This window comes from Podarcis tiliguerta (assembly GCF_965153285.1).
Source record: "Podarcis tiliguerta genome assembly, chromosome: 5".
In the NCBI taxonomy this organism is placed as follows: Eukaryota; Metazoa; Chordata; class Lepidosauria; order Squamata; family Lacertidae; genus Podarcis; species Podarcis tiliguerta.
Window position 1 is genome coordinate 54429591 of NC_139538.1, and position 19754 is coordinate 54449344.

At 41.9% G+C, this 19754-nt stretch overlaps 1 protein-coding gene across 2 annotated transcripts in view; it reads right to left on the reverse strand.

Annotated features, from left to right (window-relative positions):
- CHST15 (carbohydrate sulfotransferase 15) overlaps positions 1–6533 on the reverse strand; it is a 72430-nt gene extending 65897 nt beyond the window's left edge. Inside the window, exon 1 of one of the 2 annotated variants that reach the window (XM_083439696.1) lies at positions 5572–6533. The gene's annotated coding sequence lies outside the window, so the exon portion shown is untranslated. Of the gene's footprint in view, positions 1–5025; positions 5209–5571 lie in introns of those variants that run through there. The other variant, XM_083439697.1, reaches the window with a different exon arrangement.
- Positions 6534–19754: the final 13221 nt, after the last annotated feature.

Consider the following 19754-nt stretch of genomic DNA (forward strand, 5'->3'; position numbering starts at 1 on the left):
TCCTTAGCCAAACCTGAAATCACAGACAATTTTACTCAGCAGACAGAATATATATGAACATTCTGTGGCATAGCATCTGCTCAGCCAAAAGGTACCAGGGGCATCATTATCACCTCAATAAAGCACACTGCAATCATGTTGGATGAAGCTAGTAAATTATTATTCCTAATAATTCTCCCCCCCCCCCAAAAAAAAAGGTATCAATCCCTGGTGTTTTGTCACAGCTGCTGCTTTGGAATTTGATGATGATGGCTGCCAGCTGAGAACTACTATCCTCAAAACAAGCAGGTTTTTTCGTCAGCTGGAACTACTGGGCATTCTATAATTATAACACCACTTAGCAATTATATAGTATTTTCTGAGCGTTGAAAGTAGAGGTGGATGGATCAAGCTATTTCCAGTTCATGTCACTTTTGTATGTGTTCATCCACAAATCCTCTCTGTCTCATTTTCACATTAATCGGAGAGCTTTTCTTTGGCCAGCATGAAAAACTACATTTAAATGTGTATTTTGAGCATATTCTCTCACAAAATATGCATTTCAAGTGGAACACAGGCAAGACTGAATAGGTCACTGTTCCCCACCAACTTGATGATAAGCAGTTTTCATCAGGATCTCCTGTCCTCAGTTCAGTTACTTATATTTTAATCTGTTTTATGTCTTCAACATATTGGTAGACATGGAAAATGCTCTCTGCAATGCAGAAACTACTTTCAATATTTTGTTTCTCAAAACAACTACTACCCTAATGTTGAATGTTATTTTCACAGTGTTTCCACATTTTCTGTTACTTTCTTGTCTTCCCCAACAAAGAACTAAATGCAAAGTTATCAATATATCAATTGTATCAAAAGCCAATGTCAACAAAAGCAGTACATGCAGCAGAGAATTAGTCAAGTTAACTAAAACTATTTGTAAATGCATATTTCTATCAAATAAGAGGTATATTTAAAATGTGGCTTTTATTTACTGTATAATGCTTTTGAGTTATACAGTTTCATATTTTTCTTTGACTGTTAAGAAATATTTGAAATATCATAGTCGAAATTTCTTAATTTGCTCACTTGCTAGCCTTAAGTCACTTCTTGTTGGGCAAAGATAACAAAACCTGTTACAGGATTTCATATTGCAATTGGAAGCATTTTATAATGCAAATTCGAAGTTTTAACCTATTCTTATTTCAGTTAAGGTAAATAAAAGTTGGTTTTGATGTTAAATTTTGTATCAGTTTCTAAACAAGGGCTGGAGAACCTTTACCAGCCTTGGGGCCACATTTTCTCATGGATAACCTTTCGGGAGCCATATGTCATTGGTGGGTAGGTCCAAAGGCAAAAGTGAAGGCAGCCAGAACCAAAAGTGCCGAGAGCAACAGATGTGATTCTTATCTTTGAACGTGACTACATTCCAGTCATGCAAAAGTCAGCGGTTCCTACACCCACACACCTCCAGCTTCCATCCAGACAAGGAAGAGACATCACCATTTCAAGGATGCTTGACAGTCAGGCAAAAATACTCAAGGAGAATGAAGAGCAGGGCCAGTGAGTACCATGGGCAGGAGAGAGGGGCATGGCCTAAGAGTCCCAAAGGCTGGACAGAAAGGATTGTGGGGGGCACATTTATCCACACATCCAGCCTGAAATTCCTTACCCCTGTTCCAAACTGTACAATTACTGACTTCAGACATTAGGCTTTGGCTCCATATTGAGTATATTTATAAACACTGGAATGGTTTTCAGGATACCCTCAGGCTGGACAGAAAGGATTGTGGGGGGCACATTTATCCACACATCCAGCCTGAAATTCCTTACCCCTGTTCCAAACTGTACAATTACTGACTTCAGACATTAGGCTTTGGCTCCATATTGAGTATATTTATAAACACTGGAATGGTTTTCAGGATACCCTCAGGGTCCAAGCACAATAAATACTGTTGTGTTCAGTGACCTTTATATAAGCAAAGCATTCTTTTCAGCATGTAAATTAATTTTCTTCTCTTGGCTTGTAACAAGCCAAATGACTATTTTGACTCAGTGCCCAACTGTAGGAAAAAGTAAGATAGTGGCAGAGAGTAGGACTGAAACTTTTAAGATATCATAAGACAGCCAGTTTTGAGCAATTATATTCAGCACATTTCATGAAAACTGGTAATTATAGTGACTGGTGATTTCAGGAATTCCCCTCCGTAATTACGGTAAGCAGAAGACTAATGTTGTTCAATGAAATGTTTGTCTACAGAAATGAATAAACAAGCACATCTTATTCTGTCATCTCTCCAAAATATTTACTCTTCATGAAAAATCATTGCTAACCAGTAATGTGCAAAATTGAGTCATTCTTTGATTAGCCCAGATTTACAAGTTGCCAATGGCTTTATATGTCAGAAACAAGAGATATATATCTTAGATATGCTTCACTTAATGAAGGTAATTCACTGCTATATAAATTCAGAATGGATATTCACTGACATAAGATCTGAAACTGTTGGAAGAAGTATTGAAGCCATAGTTTATGAAATGAACAATAAGTGACAGTATTCTTTATGTGAAGACTTGAATGACTTTGCTAAAGATACCAGTATTTGTCTTTCAAGTCTACCAATAATTATGATCTAAAGGGTCAGATGTCTACAGAACAAAGTATCATAATAGTAAAATGAAAACATTTATCACCAATATAGCAATGGTTAAATTTAATGGTGATTAGATGCTTAAAGTTTTTGTGTTACAGTGGTACCTCAAGTTACAAACACCTCAGGTTACAAACGCTTCAGGTTACAAACTCCACTAACCTGGAAGAGTTACCTCAAGTTGAGAACTTTGTGCCAGGATGAGAACAGAAATTGTGTGCCAGTGGCGCAGCAGTAGCAAGAGGCCCCATTAGTGAAAGCACGCCTCTAGTTAAGAACAGTTTCAGTTTAAGAACGGACCTCCGGAATGAATTGAGTTCGTAAGTAGAGGTACCACTGTACATAAGAACTTGTTAATGAACTCTGAAGCCAGTTTCAGCAGCAACAGACAACTATTAAGTTCATCAGTTTGATGTGAATATTTCATTATTATCAGAATATATTTACTAGTTTTATCCCCATAAACACTTTTTCTGGAAGACATATCTATCTTGATTTGAGTTAAATGAGGGTGGCAGCAGGAAGAACAGCCAAGCCGCACTTGAGATACAGGCTATTTCACAATTCTTTCCTGACAAATCACCATAAAAATGCTGTAATTAGCCAATCAGCAATTCTCAGTTTTATAGTGGTGAGCCCAACAGGCAACCCAGCGAGGTGGCAACAAAATTGCATTATCTTAAGTTATTATGCAACTCTTCTAAGGCCTTGATTCAGACACACAACATTTTGAAAGGGCAATTTTTTTTCTTTAAAAAAGAAAAATCAAGTATCCTTTTCATTTCACAGAGTGTAAATGCTGAGTAGCACAGCCTGTCTACTGAATTAATGGATGTGTGTATTAAGAAACAGACACAACGCACTGCACGCCTCACTGTTATTATCAATAACGTAAGAAGCAGTGAGAAGGGCAATTTTAAAACTCTGCTTAAAAGAGGATTTTAAAGGTTCACATGCCAAATGCAAAACAATGTGCCTGCTTTTCTGACTTTTCAATGCTTTCCCCCCCAGGAAATTGCTATCCTGTGTTGCTTTACAGGAGAAGACGGAAATGAGGGGAAAGTTAAAAGCATTTCAAGTTCATCACCAAGTTGTTGCTGAACAGTGACTACCACTAGCAGAAAGCACAAGTCAATGACTGACCAGTGTCTCTGTGTCAGATGAATCCACAAATCGTCTCCTCTACAGATGCTGTGGCCGATATTGTCATGGCAGAAAGCTTTTTGGCAAGCAGTCTAATCAAGCAACCGAATGATACTATGTCAAGAAACACAGTTCTCCACAAACTGTGCTAATATATAAAGGCCACTTATAGACACATTCACCAACTCAAACACATATGCATTCATATATAAATGGGTCCATACAGAAATTTCCATATCCTTATAATAGGATTGTCAGATCAAACGATACGTTAGAATGATTATTATTTCAGATAGGCTTATAAAAGCTGGCATTCATTCAAAAGCCAGAATGATTTAGCAAAACTTCATCCAAAAATGTGTGTATCTCTATACACCCTCAAGGCAATAAAAAGAAGTAAATGCTTCCAGTTAGCAATACAGTATGTTTCGTGCTTGTTCTAATATATAACAGTAAAATATAGTCATATAGGTTTATGAAGCAGCGAGGGCTTATATGATCCTGTTTAAATATATGCTACTGCATTGACAGAATGCCTAATCTACATGCTTCCCAAGGATTTTACACAAATACTATCGACCACACCACACTCCTGTACAAAGAACTCCTACAAGCAGCCAAGCCTGCAGCACGCCAACTCAGCGTTTGAGAGTGTCAGGACAAATATCCCAATCACGACTGTGCTTCTGGTAATGTGCCATGTGCATGCGTTATGCCTTTGCTCCCATCCCTTCTTATCATACTGGTCTAATATACCTTGGAAGTCCAAAGAGAGGGCAGCACTTATCAGAGCCCTATAGCCTGCCTTGGATATGGCTGGTGCTAAATAGATGTCAGAAGTACAACTATCAGCGGCACTAAGCGGGCAGGAGAAGAAAGGCAGAAAGAGCCAGTGCATTATGACAGAGTTCTCCCAAAATAACTGATCCATGTTCCTTACAGTACCCCAATAACCCGGTTTGGATGAGTGCACGGTTATTCTAACGTCTCTTAATTTCTGAGGATTTCAGCTACTACATCTCCTTAGCCTGTTGACTGTCAGCCCGGTATAGTGGTTAGAGGGCACCCTGGTCAAAATTCCTGCGCTCCCTGGGTAGCTTTGGGCAAGCCAGTCTCTCAAAAAGCCAGCCTATGGCAAAAGGCTCTGGAGGAAGGGAAATAGGGGCTAAGATCCTACAAAGTGCCTTCAGCTGCTGGGAAGGAGGGCAGAGTACAATCAAAACAGCAGGGGCAAAGTTTCCTTTTGTTGCTACACCTGTGCCAGACTGCGCCTCCTGCCAGGAGGGTGCAGAGACGACTCCCAAGGCGCCCCGGGCGTCTTCAGCGCCTCTGCCCCACGCCCAGCCGCCGGTGCCTGGCTCCGCTTCCCTCCGTGCCCCTTGGGCTCTCCAGAGGGGCACCGCGCGCTGCCACCTTCCCGGGCAGGTCTCGCGCTCCTACGCCTGCGCACTGAGGCCGAGCCCCCCCCTCCTGCCCAGCACCCCACCCCCTTCTCGACTTGCTCCACACAACTTCTTCCCACAAAGTGGAGACGAGAGCCGGGGTGGAGCCCCAGTTCACGCGGACGCCGGAGCTCTCGCCTGCTGGCCCCTCTCTGCCGCCGCTGACCTTGGGGCGCTTCCCCGGCGGCGGCGGCGCCGCGCGCTCACCAATGCGGGTCCCAAACGAGACCCGGCGGCGGCGGGGGGGCGGCACGTGCCGCGGCCTCCTTCCCCTCAACTTCTTTCCCCTCGGCGTCGCCTCGTCGAGCCTCCACGGCCAGCATCTCTCGCCGCCCGCGCCCCGCCTCGCCTCCACTTACCTCGCTCTTGTTCGCCCCTTTCTTCTCCTCCTCACACTTTCCTGACGAGGGGACGGCGGGATGGGGAGGAGGAGGAGGGTGGTGGAGGAGTTCGCTCCGCTTCGCAGGCAGCGCAGCCTAAGCCTCCCGGCTCCGGCTGGCGGCGGTGCTGTCGCGCCTCCAGCCGCTTGTTCGCTCGCGAAGCCGCGCTCTGCACCACACGCCGGGCAGCGGCTGAGGGGAAGGAGGGGCGGGGCGGAGCCGGAGCCCGAGGGAGGGAGGGAGGGAGACGTAGTGCCTCGGACCTGCCGCCTTTCCTCAGCGAACGGGCGCGAAGCTAATTGCCTGCTGTTACAGGGAGAGCGGCGGCGGCTGGGGCTGCTTCCCTCGCGCTCGTTCCGGGCTGAAAGAATGAAGGCGTTTCAGGCGGTTACCGGCGGCGGCGGCGGCGACGAGTGCCACGAGCCGAGCGCCAAGAGAGCCCAGCCCAAAGCTGCGGGCTGATACTTTCCGAGCCCGCGGCCGCCGCTCTCGAGTCCCCAGAGGACGGGGAGCGAGTGAGTCTCCACGAGGCTAAAAATAAAGAAGTTTGATTAAAGTTCCTTGGCGCTCTTCGGAGCAGCCGCCGCAGCTGCCCAACCCAGGGTGGCACCCTCGCCACAGCGCCGCCGCGAAGGGAAGGAGAGGAGAGGCTAGCTTGGACCCTTCCTCGAGGCGCCGAAGCCCGGGCTCTGAGGAAAGAAAAGCAAAGGCACGTTTCTCCCTACAGAGATGAGATGCTGGGAGCCTGGGCCAATCCAGTTCCTAGCGCCATATACCTCTTCCCAGCGCGTGTGCGAGGAGATATACACGCCGCGTAACCTAAGCTGCCGCTGCCGCCGCCGCCGCCTCCCTTCTTCTTTTCAAGCACTTCCACTCACCGATTGCAGTGTCAAAATCCTGAAAGAGGTTTCCTTATCTTTGCCTGAGGAGAGCAGATCTGAAGGCTGCTTCACCTGTCACAAGATCCTTACTGAAAAGTCGGAATTGGCATGCAACCCATGCCTTCACTATCACATGTGTAAGATGTTGCTGAACGGCCAGGCAACAAAAAAAAAATCACCTAAGTGTGCTGCTGTCATATGCAATGATCTAAATGCAGCATGCAGGCGAATTATTTGTGTAGAAATGCTTGTTCGGTGCATTTGACAGTTGTGCAGGAAATGCAGTGGGGTACAAGGTATCTTAGGTTGTGCAGTGCAAAGAACAGAAAAAGGAACACTTTTTTGTTTGTTTTAGTTCAACCAAAGGTATGGCCAGCCCCATCCCATGGGGGTTAATACAGTAATTCCTGAATTCTCTGGCTCTGCCTCTCTATTCTGAACCACCAAAAGTTTGGACTGAAATGTATTACACTGCTTCTGGAAGATGCCCGGCTTTGTCAAGTTTCCAGGACATGAGAAAACTTAGTGCATATTTTGGAAGCAAAACCTGAAAATCCATTCAGATGTTATCTTTACTCAAGAAATAAAAGAAAGTTCATCCGAGAACTGCCATTTCTCCAAATTACACTCGTTTCAGTTAGAGCTGTTGATTTAGTAGCAGAGTTTCTTGATGATTAGCCCTCTTTAACGATTCATTAATTGAGTGATTCAATATTACTTTGTCCCCATATTGAAAAACAAAAAGTCTCTCAGCCCCACTCACCTCACAGAGTGTTTGTTGTGGGGGAGGAAGGGAAAGGAGAATGTTAGCCGTTTTGAGACTCCTTAAAGGGAGTGAAAGGCGGGATATCAAATCCAAACTCTTCTTCTTCTTCAGTCACCCTCTATCTGAATTTGCATCTGAACAGATGTAAAAGACTAGGATTGAGGTTGAATCCCAACAAGACAGAAGTACTGTTTCTGGGAGATAGGAGGCAGGCAGGTGTGGGGGACTCCCTGGTCCTGAATGCATGTGCTGCTGAACGTTCAGGTGCACAGCCTAGGAATCATTTTGGATTCACAGCTGTCCGTGGAAGCGCAGGTTAACTCTGTGTCCAGGGCAGCTGTCTACCAGCTCCATCTGGTACGCTGGCTGAGATCCATATACTAAACAAAAGAATCAGTAGGCCTGAGAGAACAGCAAGGTTTGCAGAAGTGTGAAATATCCTTAGAAAAAAGCCCCAAATAGAGAGACCCTAACAAATCTTATTAAGGTCTCAGTATGCTAAGTGGCCACAGAACATTGGGGGGAGGCTGCGGTTAGTGGCTTGAATCCTGAAAAAAGGGTATTTCACACTCTAGTATTTTGTTGTAGGTGCCATTTGTCATTCAATAACAACCAACTCTTTATCTTAGATGAATCAGCCCAAGACACACATCAATGACTGCTCTAAACTGCATCCACTATTTTCAACAGTGTTTATTAAAGCATTTGTTTCCTAATTTTAACTGTGTGTAAAGGAAATTGAAAATTCCTGCCGCTTTCTTGGATGTCATTTATTTATTTTTAATGGCTAAGGCTGCAATAATAGGTTAACTAGAAAATAAGCCCCCGTTTGACTTATTTCCATAGAAACATGCATAGGAATTAGTTAGAAAGATAGGCATCCTTGTGCTAACTAAATCTCCTTCATCAAGACCAAGCAACATGCCAAACTATGGCCTTACAGACTAACTTCATTGAGCATCCATAGACCATTCTGGATGCTACTCTTCTGTACCTGCAGTTTGAAAATAACTTTCAGAGCACCTGAAGCTGCCTTTGCATGTCATATCTATTCAAACAAGCAGAAACCTTTGCTATTTTTTCCTTGTTTCTCTACCCTAGTGGTAGGAAAAGTGAAATCTGCAAAACGTTTATTTAAAATATGGGTGATCAAGTGCAATGGCTTCCAACCAGTTTGTCACGTAATGGACCCCTTGCCTTTATTTTATTGTATTAAATTTCTACCCCACCTTTCAGCGCCCAAGGCAGCTTCCAGATTAAAAATGCAAAAACACATTAAAAAGTAATGAGATAAAAACAAATACACCACTTAAATCATTAAAAACAGCTGCAAGAGAGGAGCATAAAACAAATAGGTCGGTTTAAAAATACATACGTTGCCACAGCAGGTAGCACATGTTAAAAGCATGGCAGTGGGGTTTTTGGAGGGTTTGTTTTTTTAAAGGTCTTTGCCATCCTACAACACTCCCAAATGTTGAATATTTCAAGGAGTGTAAATCCCCACCCAGCATAGGCCTTCACTTCAAGCCCATTTCAGATCTTCTACTAGGTGGAAGTATTTCTGTCTTACAGGTATACCTCAGGTCCTTTGCTACAGAGCCATCAGTCCAATGGGATCTTTTGATTATAAACCACTTTCTTATTGATGAATACATATGTCTCTGTTCCAGTGACTTCCAGCTGCATATACCATAAAATGTGGTTTCTTGGATTGCTTTAAATTCCTGCTTCAGGGATTACCGTTTGAAAGCAAAGCAAATGTAATCCTTATAAGAAACAAGATGTCTCCATTCTGAAGAAAATCAATTCCGTTTTATAATTTGAAAAGCACAGTAACAGCATGAAAGATTGAGTAAAAGCACAGAAGTGGATGTACTTGTTATGAAGAGCATCTGATCCTAGAAAGTGAAACAACACAAGGCTTTTATTTGGCCATCTATTCACTCCATGCTTCTGTCTAACCATTTGAACTTTGGGCCTTACCCAAATTCTTGGCCCAGTTTTGAAATTGTAAACCTTCTGAAAACCCTTTCCAATGAAGAACCTCTGGGCACTCACATCTTCCCAACATATGAGTCGATACTGCTCCCCTCTCTTTGCTAGTAAGCAGCAGCAACTCACCTGTCAACTGTTTGCCACTCATCGGCTGAGAGTATACCTGCTCAACACTTCCCTGCAGCTTCTTTCAAGGAAGCATGTCCACCACCAATGAACCAGTGTTAGAAACTCAGGTGTATAAGCTCATTGCCAAATGGGACCTTAAAGCTAGGTTACTGTCATCACAATGGAATGTCTAGGTGCCATTTCGTTTTGCAGTAGAATTTCTTCTTATTCTTATTTTTATTATTCGATTCATTTCTATAGCACTTTATATTTTAATGGGGGGGACGGACTCAAAGCAGTTCACAACGCATTGAAACAGCAAATAAAACAATCCAGAATAAAAACAAATTCAAGCTTCAAGGAAAATATTTTAGATCCTTCTCTAAGAGACATGTTGTTCCCCATTTATTTACTTACTTACTTACTTACTTACCTACCTACCTACCTACCTACCTACTTAAATTATATAGCCCCACAGCAGAAGTACTCTAGGCAGCCAGTGTGGTGTAGTGGTTAGAGTGTCAGTCTAGGTCCTGGGAGATCACGGTTCAAATCCCCATTCATTCATGAAGCTCACTGGGTGACCTTGAGCCAATCACAGCCTCTTAATCTATCACGCAAGGTCATTGTAGGCATTAACTGAGGAGAGGGGTGAACCATGTACTCCTTGGAGAAAAAGCTGGGATACAAATGAAATAAATAACCTATTCTACTGGACCTGCACCAGTTGCAAAATGTGCCCGGCACCTTGGGAATTTCAAGCACTCCAATACGCTTTTAAGGAAATTTAGGGTCTACCAGACCATAATTTGAAAACCACAGTGTTTATCAAATAAGAGCTAGTAACAAATAACTATACACAGAACAGAACACCGCAAACTTAACCTCTGGCTTTAGAGATCACTCAAAACAAAGCAGTCTAACATTTCTTCAAAAAGCAGCAATTCAGTGGAAAGCAAAGCACAATAAAAGTCGATTGTGTCACATGCTCAAGTTGTAACCTACCAGTCTGAGTCTTTTGCTCCTTAGAACAAAGCAAATCACTGTTAATCAGAGAACATATGCTTCAGCCTTGCCAACACTGCAATCCCATACCATGTCCACTCAAAAGTAAGTCCCACTAAGTTCAATGGGGCTTACTCCCAATCTAAGGGATCTTGTTTCAGGCTGAGGCCAAAATAGCTTTTCTGTTTAATTCAAGGCATCCAGAGCCTTCTTTATGTGTTCGTCATAAGCGTGTGAGAATATAGAGTCTCGGAGTGCAAGGCTGCATATAGCAGCCCATGGCCAGTGTTTCTGTTCCTGCTGGTTCCTTTGCATGTTGGGTAGGAAGGTCTGAAGGGCGATTCTTTGTATGGTAGCCAAACATGCTTAGAATCACCCCTGATAATGCAGAGTTCCTGATCACTAGAAGGATCCTAAGCACACTCACTTGAATCCAGGTAGAAGATCCCTTCAGATTTTTTTGTGCAATGCAGAAAGTTCAGGGATGAAATGGATGGGACCAGAATGCTGGGATGGGGCTGGCACACACGCACACGCACCCACACCCACATCCCCACCATGCTTTAACACACTTCTGAAAGATGCCTAAAGAGGGCTGTAATAGGTATAATGCAGCACTGAGATATAGAGATAAATCTACTTCTCAATAGCCATAGGATAGAGTAGATAGACGCAGACTTTCAAAGCATCCCAGAAATCTTGATGGAAACAGCTGGCTCCATTGAAGGCTCCTAAGGCTTCTCTTTATGCAATTCACAAGTCTGACTAAAATTAGTTCGCTCTACATAGGAGGCGAGAACAAGGGGAATTGTGCGGCCCAGCTCCATTATAACTATTTCTGCAATGGTATGCATAAAAAGGCATTTTACAAATTCTAGCACATTTTCTTTTTTAAAAACCCATTGCTGCAGCAAAGAGTTTAAAACTCTTACCATTTTGCTCACAGAGAATGTGAGGACTCCTGCCTAAATCTGCACATCAAGTGATTGATAAAAGTACTCAGCCATCTCACATATTGCCCTGGCTCCATGTATCTACACTTTGCATTGGTTTTTCAGCTCCAATCCTGTTTCTCTGCAGGCTAGGGTGAGCATGGGGACAGTAGGCACTTTCAGCTTCCTTTCCTAACCACCATCACCCCCTGCTTTCCTTATATATTTCATTTGCACACATTTCCATTCCTCTCTCTCTCTCTGCAGGTTTAGAGGAAAGAAGCTGATGCTTTACAAATGTCCAATACGAATTTGATACATGATGGAATTAGTGCCATGGAATGCCGTTGAAAGAAATGAATGAGGCAGCAATGCCAATGTGGAAATAAACCCTATAATCATTCACAGATCCCAGGAAGTGACTGTAAAAGAATACAGCGGAACTGTATGGGAGGGAGGCAGCTATGGAACAGAGCAGAATGAATGATTGAAGTGCTCCCGATTCTCTCTTATCATTTCTCGCAATAACTCTTTCTGCTCAGACAGTAGTCATTCTGTTTTTCACAGCATTCATCCCACTATTCCATCCAAGTCCTTGCTGCTCTGCACAAACCTGGAAATCTTCTTCCCCATAGCTTCATTCTTCCTATTCCCTCATCTCTTCCTCATTGCTTTCCTCTTGCCCCTCCCAAAATCACCATCCCCTTTGCAGGTGGTAAATTTGCAGAAACATTTCAGAAACCTTTTTCCAGGATGCAGGGCAAAATGTGTTTCAGTCATGGGGTGGAGATTACCAGGTACTGGTGGCAGAAGTGGGTGCCTCCCTTCAATGTTGTTTTGCTACCACCATGCTTGATAGCGTGTAAAACACATCACCAAATTTCTTTATCCTCACAAACAACTGAGAGTGAGTTGGCTGAGAGATTGCCCAAGGTCAGTCACTGAGCTGCAGAGATGGGTATGGATTTGAAACCTGAACTTTTTCATCCCATCTCATAAAATGCTGTGCACTGTACAACACTGATATTATCACTGCTTTGTTTCCTATTACAGCATTGATCTAAGAATCAACATTTTAAGTTAGTGTTTTGCTTAAAAGAATCGTTTGCAGTAACTGCAACTCTCACAAATTCAGCTTTCATCCTCCTCTGGTTATGTATAGTTCTGGGTGGATCAAGATCAGACGAACTTTGTTTGAAAAGTAGCTACCACCTACTCTCATGGTTTAAAAAAAGGTTTAAATGGCAGGATCAAATTCACATTTACCACAGTGGATTTTAAGTGTACTTGGGTGTACTTTAAGTGTACACATATTTTAAAAAGCTGTGAAAATGCTTTTTTAAAAAAACATTTTGAAAAATATATTGAATTTGCCATTTCTCACTTTCACCATCTAGTTTCACATTTGTATATGGCATTTCACAACACATTTAAAACGTTTATTTTCAACTGTGTAGTCGAGTTTCTCGTCTCTCAGTAAAACACCTGACTGCGACACTAATTAAACCTGTAATTTGAAAAACTTACATTTTTTTCTGTTCCTGCTTTGAATTAGATATGTTGCCTCTTCAAAAGAAGGGTGTGCATCACAGAATAAATCATGAACATGATTATTCTTTAGAAAGCAACTTATGTACACATATTTTAGCACACACTTTCTGATTTATTTATTTTTTAAAAAATAATGATGATATAAAGTCTATTTTCCCTAAATCATATTGGAGCAAAATATTTAATACCACTTAAGGTTGTTAGTACCAATCCTGGGAACATGTATTTAATTCTGTTTTGTTATCTATATTACTTTCTTCCTCCAAACAGCACAAAGCAGCATCAATTATTCTCCTTTCTCCCCCTGCCCCAAACACACACTTTTTCCTCTTAACACCCCTGTTAGGTGGTTTAGGCTGAGAGCTTCATGGCTGAGTAAAGAGTTGAACCTTGGTTTCCCAACCCTAATCCAACATTCTAACGGGGGGGGGGGTGCTAGGGGGCACATCGGAAGATGGCTGACAATACCATCTCTCCGGCTCACATGAGGTAATTAAGAGGCTGTTATGGGAGTATGCAGCCTCCCTCGTTACCCCAAGGAATGGAGAACGCTGCCTTGCCTGCTGTGCCCATAATTCAGCCCCAGATTCGAAAGGGGGTGAGGGCACTAGGCACAAAAGCCCTCGTGTGGGTCGGCTCTCCTGGACGCTGTCTCTGATCTGCGCAGCTAGTTGCAGGAGCTCAAAATAAACAATCAGAACAGAAGCAAACACACATACTTCAAGCAATGATCGGGAGTAAGGACTGCTAACTAAAGGGATCTCTGGGAAGAGGAGCGACGGGCTGGACTTAACAATAAATCAAGAAGAAGAATAAAGCAAGAAGAAGATTCTGTCGGAGCGAGACTGAAAAGGAGGGGGGGAGAAAAACTTTTCTTTTTTTGTCTTATGTGAGTACCCAATAATCCCCCCAAAAAAAGAATCGTTGCAATTACTGATCACAAGCAGGAGGAATAAGAACTGTGTGGAAATTAATTACTATGCAAGGATGTGGCTTATGGGAGCATCGGGAAACGAAAGTAAGTCCTTTGTGACGCAGTCATAAAAAGAGATTTACCATGGCAGGCCTGCCCGCAGGAATCCAGGGGGAGGAGGACTATGGTTGTTACTATGTTGGAGTGTGGGTTCGGCCTAGCAGAGCCGCCTGAGAAAATTTATGAGGAAGCGGCGGGCCTGGGGAGATCAGGACAGACTGTCGGAATGTTTTGTACGGAAGTGTTGAAATGGCGTCTGTCTACTTTTATGGCTCTTGGATGAGTGTAAAATCCACACAGGATATAATAACGTTTGTCTTCAACCCGCTTGTGGAGATTATCAGAGATCACAGAGAAAGGAGATAACAACAAAAAGATGAGGAAAACAACAAACAGAAGATTGAACAGAACTGTGAATATTATTTTGACAGAACTGTGTAACTAAAGCAGCAGCAAGAGAGATGATCGGATCCCTTTCGGAGCTCGAAGCATGGGTACCCCCAACAAAATTTTTTAAAAATTGGCTGTGTAATTTGGAATTATTGTGATTTGGAATTAATGTGATGTGATTGGCCTGTTAATAAAAATTATTTAAAAAAACAACAACATTCTAACCACTACACCATAGCAGGAGAGTGAATGATCATCCCTCTGCCTAATAATCCTTTTGTCCATGCATACAACACCTTCACTCCTCCCTTCATGTAAGCAGGCAAACAAGTGGAGAAGCAATAATTAAAAACTTCAGAATGAACTAGGATGTTAAAGCAGTTTGCAGCTGGTTTATACTGGCATGCTCTAAAGTCGTTAATCAGTTTCGGTGAAATAGGAAACTACAGTTAATTAAAGGGTTCCTGGGCTGGATCTACACTGATTTGTAAAAACGCTATTAAAGGCTATTAAAAAAAGTTATATAGCTCTCAAAGCAATTTCCCATTGCCGACGAATCACTGCTCTGCAGTGCCTCTGATGTCACATTTTTATAATGCATTTTTAACGTTATAACCAATGACTGTGGCTTCACCCCTGGTTTGTTTGTCAGCTTGAATGAAAGGGAGAAGTTTAAGGGTTGTGCACATGGGCAAAAGTATCATCCATATCTCAGTTTATTAAGCCAGGATACAATAATCCCAATGCAGCTAGTGACTCTTTAATTTAAATTACTTACTAGTAAGAAATCCACTTAAGAGAGGAGCCACCTTTTGCAACTCTCAACTAAAACACCCAGTGTACACATTGGTATCAGCAGTGTACTAATTATTAGTATGACCATCAACATTTCATCTGTATGTACAGTATGTCGCCTTTCCATATATCAAAGCATGCTCAAGGTGGCTCACAACATGAGACAATTTACATAATTGCAAGCATAACAAAAGTAGCCTTAAACAATAAATAAAACACATCAAAAAGTACACAACCATAATCAATTTCCACATAAATCGTTCTATGATCTAAAAATCAATATACAAAGAAACCCTAAACAATACCTCAACCCAAGTAGCCTCAGCTTTTGTAGCTGGAGTCGGTTAGGGTCCCACCACCCACAGCCAGGTGGGAAAAGGCCAGCAAGGCAGGGAATAGGTCTCCCTGGACTCACAGCAAATATGTGAGTAATAATGTTAATTACTATTTGTTATTTCTGAAGTTCATAGATTAACAAGGTACTGGAAAATGAAACAAAATTTAAGAATTTTTTCTCAGACTTACAGTTTGAAACAAGTGATACTCAAGAAAAGGAGAGGCGTGAAAAGACAGAGGAGAGATACCAATGTGAGAATATTTCAGTGAATAAGTATGCTTTTAACATTTAAACAAATTAACAGGAGCCAGATAACTCTAACACACATCTCCATCAACCAGTGGTGACATTAAGTGATTAGAGGCAAGTTTACTAGCAGCTGCAGCAGCACATGCCATTCACTTTCTTGCAACCTGTAACTTGATATCAGCCTTCACCAACCTGGTGCTCATCATATATTTTGAAGTCAGATGCCAACTCTTATCAGTCCCAGTCACTGCTGACTGGGGCCAATGGCAGTTGTAGTCCAAAACATCTGGAAGGCATCTGGCTGATGAAGCCTGCTCTGTATGATTAGGCTGCCGGAGGGTGTTTTCAAAATTACACATTTCAGATTAATTATCTTATGTGAATTAAGTTGCCAAGGGATAAGTGATTAGCATAGTAAAAAATATATATGTAGATCCAACTATTTCTATCTGTATTCTTGGAGAACTCTCATTAGGTTGTTTGTCCACAGACACAAGCATACTAATATGCTTCAGAAAAGGAGAGCATCCCACCTTTAAACCAAATTTTCATCACACTGAATGATGGCTAACAAATCTAGCACAAGAGAGACCGAGAGACAGCGAGAAAGGGACAGAGAGAGATTGTTTTTCTTCTGAAAAGAAAATAACAACCAAAGGATTCATATCTCAGATTTATTTGTGGAGCAGAAATGAGCAAAGTGCGAATCCCACAGGTGCCTCAGCCTACCCATGTCTCATTTACAAGCCAAAATGGAGCCTAAGAGCCTTCCGAATGCTATGATGTACACCAAGGAAATAACTTGCCGTGAATGAAAATTGTTAATACCGGTATATTGGAAGCAGCCCAAGACCTACGTATGTTTTGGTGCTACAAAAATTGAAAGAAAGGGAATTCCTGTCTATCTTTCCTTCTCTCAGTACAGTTACATAGCACTGAGGCAAATTATGCCCACTACCTATGCCTCACTCAGGGAGAAATGTAATAAGCAAACTCCAGACAGGTTACTAGCCTTCTTTCAGTGGAAATGTTTTAAATCTTAAAAACCAGATTTTTCCCTTACAAAATTGCCCTTGGGAATCACATTTGTAGGCTCGTAAATTCTGGACTGAATCCTGGAGCCTAGATATTCAATCCAAACTCTGTGCAAGTTTGTTCTAAACAAAGGCTGAGGCAATATGCAACAAGGAAAATCCAATATGAAATCCATCACTTGTTTTTAAAGAGCTTTCACTTTCCATGATATGGTGCTTAGTTTCATCCTTTTATTCCTTATTCATAACAATGACACTAAAGCTGCAACTCTATACACGTCTACGTCAGTCCGGCCCATTGTTCCCAGGTAAAGGGCTATAGACCTGCAGCTTAAATAACTGCTTTGACATAATGTTTACATCCTTCAACAACTTGTTGATCAGCATCATTTCTTTCATAGCCCTCACTGAGAGAAGTTATACATATTTAGCCCTTTCTAATCTTTTCTCATAAACCACTGTCCTCAGACCCTAAATCATTTTTATTGCTGCTCCATGAATTCACTTCAATTTGTCTGTCTCTTGCAGGCAATAAAGTTCCCAGAGTAAAATAAGACATACTTGACATAATCTCATCACATCACTATAGACAGGGAGCATTATTTTCAAGAGACCTTTAATTAATTATTAGAATTTTATCAGTGTTTTAGAATTATAGAGTCAGTGGGAATTGATCCAGAAAGCTTCAAAGCGATAAAGATGGCATAAATGCTGTAGAGATTTAAGGGCTCCGCTTATATTAAGGAACACTGCACACTCCTTTTTCAGTGGCATAAAATACTATTAAAAACAAAATTTTAATGTGCAAGTTGAGAGATAGGAGCCTTAATAACTTCATTAATAGAAAAGCCCATTCTTTTCTTTTTTTTAATCTCGGTTTTAAATCCGATTTAAGTGATTCTAATTATTATGTGCTGATGGCATCATTACAGACTTAAGTGCGTAGACTTATACCGGCAGTGGCCGTGATCCAGGACCATAGAATTGTCAGTCAATCAAGGAAAAATTATATATTTAAGATTCATCACATTATCATAACTGACTGCTTAATACAGAGCTTAATGTACTGGCTGGTCCCCCCCCCCCCCCATTTTAACCTTTCAAAATGCTGTGATATAGGTTAAGCTGAGAGAACATGACTGGCGAAAGATCATGTCTGAGTGGAGATTTGAACCCAGCTCTCTCTAGCAACACGTACACAACACAGGTGCTCTCTGTTATTTCTGCAGGTGGAAACATAAAAGGAAACAATATGTTTTCTCCTATGAAGCTAACAGTGCGTTTCATTACAACCAAAAGGCATTTAAATGTTGTGAAACATACATCTTGTCGCCAAAGACCCACTTATGAGATTTCTGGAAGCACCCTTACTTACTTCTTAAGAAATAACCCAAAGAAATTGAGAATAACCATCTGAAGGAATATCGATAGTTACTATATGGAGCTACAATTGGCACCAAATCAACACAGGCAGATAGAAATTTTGTGGTTGCATATTCAGGATGGTAAGACTGAGAAAAGCATTGCTTTCGCTCCATCTGGTTGGTACAGTACTCTTCCTTCAACTATGGCCAGCCAAATGCCTGCCAGGGCAAAGCTGCATTCCTCAAGGTTCAAGAAAACCCATTCCAGATGTTCAGTGGTGGCAAAATAACATATCAACAGCCCTCCTGAAGTAGATGTGCTAATTCCATTGGATGAATGTAATGAGACAAGCACTTACTCAGCTGCTTTGTGTCAGTTATTATCACTCTGGGCACCAGCAGAAGGAGTAGTTGCTATGCAATGTACGATTATTACATTGTCCCTAGATGTAGTATTAGTCCAAGAACCAGAAGCAATGGTTGTGAAGGATTTCCTGACTAATACATGGAATGTTTTGTAATAGCCAGAGACCTCCATTCAGACATAGAATTGTAGCATTGGAAGGGAACTCAAGTCCAACCCCTGCAATGCAGGAATTCTACCCACAGCTGTCCCTAGGTGGGCTCGAACCACCAACTTTCTTGTTAACAGCCAGACACACTGGCCCATTGCACCACAGAATGTTCAGGATGCTCACTTGCAGGACTCTTGCTCAGCGCTAGAAAAAAGGAGAAAGACTCTGTTTCATTCTATTGTCTTCCTCTGGCCTTTTTTGCTTATTCATTTATTATTTTGAAGCTATTTTGACCCACAAATAAAGGTGACTAGATAGACTAAAATGAATAAAATTCCTTAAAAACAAAAACTAGAAGTGGTTTGTGGGTTGGGGCAGACCCACTACACTAGCATGCCAGTCGATGGATATTTATTGCTTACTGGAAAGAGGAGGAGAAGCGAAGAGGTCTGCATGGTGCAAACACATTGGTGGAACTGACTGAGTGCTCCTGCTGGTGCATTTACATCATGTTGACACACTCGCCCCTCCTGCTAAGCAAAAGCAACCCATTTGCTGGCAAGCTAAAGCAGAGCTCTGCTAAAGTGAATTGCTTCCACACAAACCCCACCCCCCACCCCAATATGCATTCAGATTAATAAGTTAATAATATCCTACATGAGAAGCAAAGTTGGCCCTGAGCCAATAAAAATTGCATAATAAACCAACAGTTCCCTCACTGTGAGAAGCGAAGCTACAGGGAACCAGGCAGAGGGCCTTCTCAGTAGTGGCACCCGCCCTGTGGAACGCCCTCCCACCAGATGTCAAAGGAAAAAACAACTAACAGACTTTCAGAAGACATCTGAAGGCAGCCCTGTTTAGGGAAGCTTTTAATATCTGAAGGACTATTGTATTTTAATATTTTGTTGGAAGCCACCCAGAGTGGCTGAGGAAACCCAGCCAGATGGGCGGGGTATAAATAATAAATTATTATTATTATTATTATTATTATTATTATTATTATTATTATTATTATTATTACAGCCTTTCTTAAAAAGCCAGGTCTTCCTCAACTATCTGAAGCAGTGTGGTAATGAAGAACTCACTTGTCTGGGCATCAACCTAGATTTTACTTTGGCCATCCAAAGTAAGAATAGTGGTGGCCAAGGACAATTATGAGAACATCAAGACTGTGTTAAAAAATAAAAGGGGGGAGCATATGAAAGCCTAAGGATCTATTCTTCTATCACTGTCCAGAAATGGTACTTACAGGACCAGTGAAGAAGAA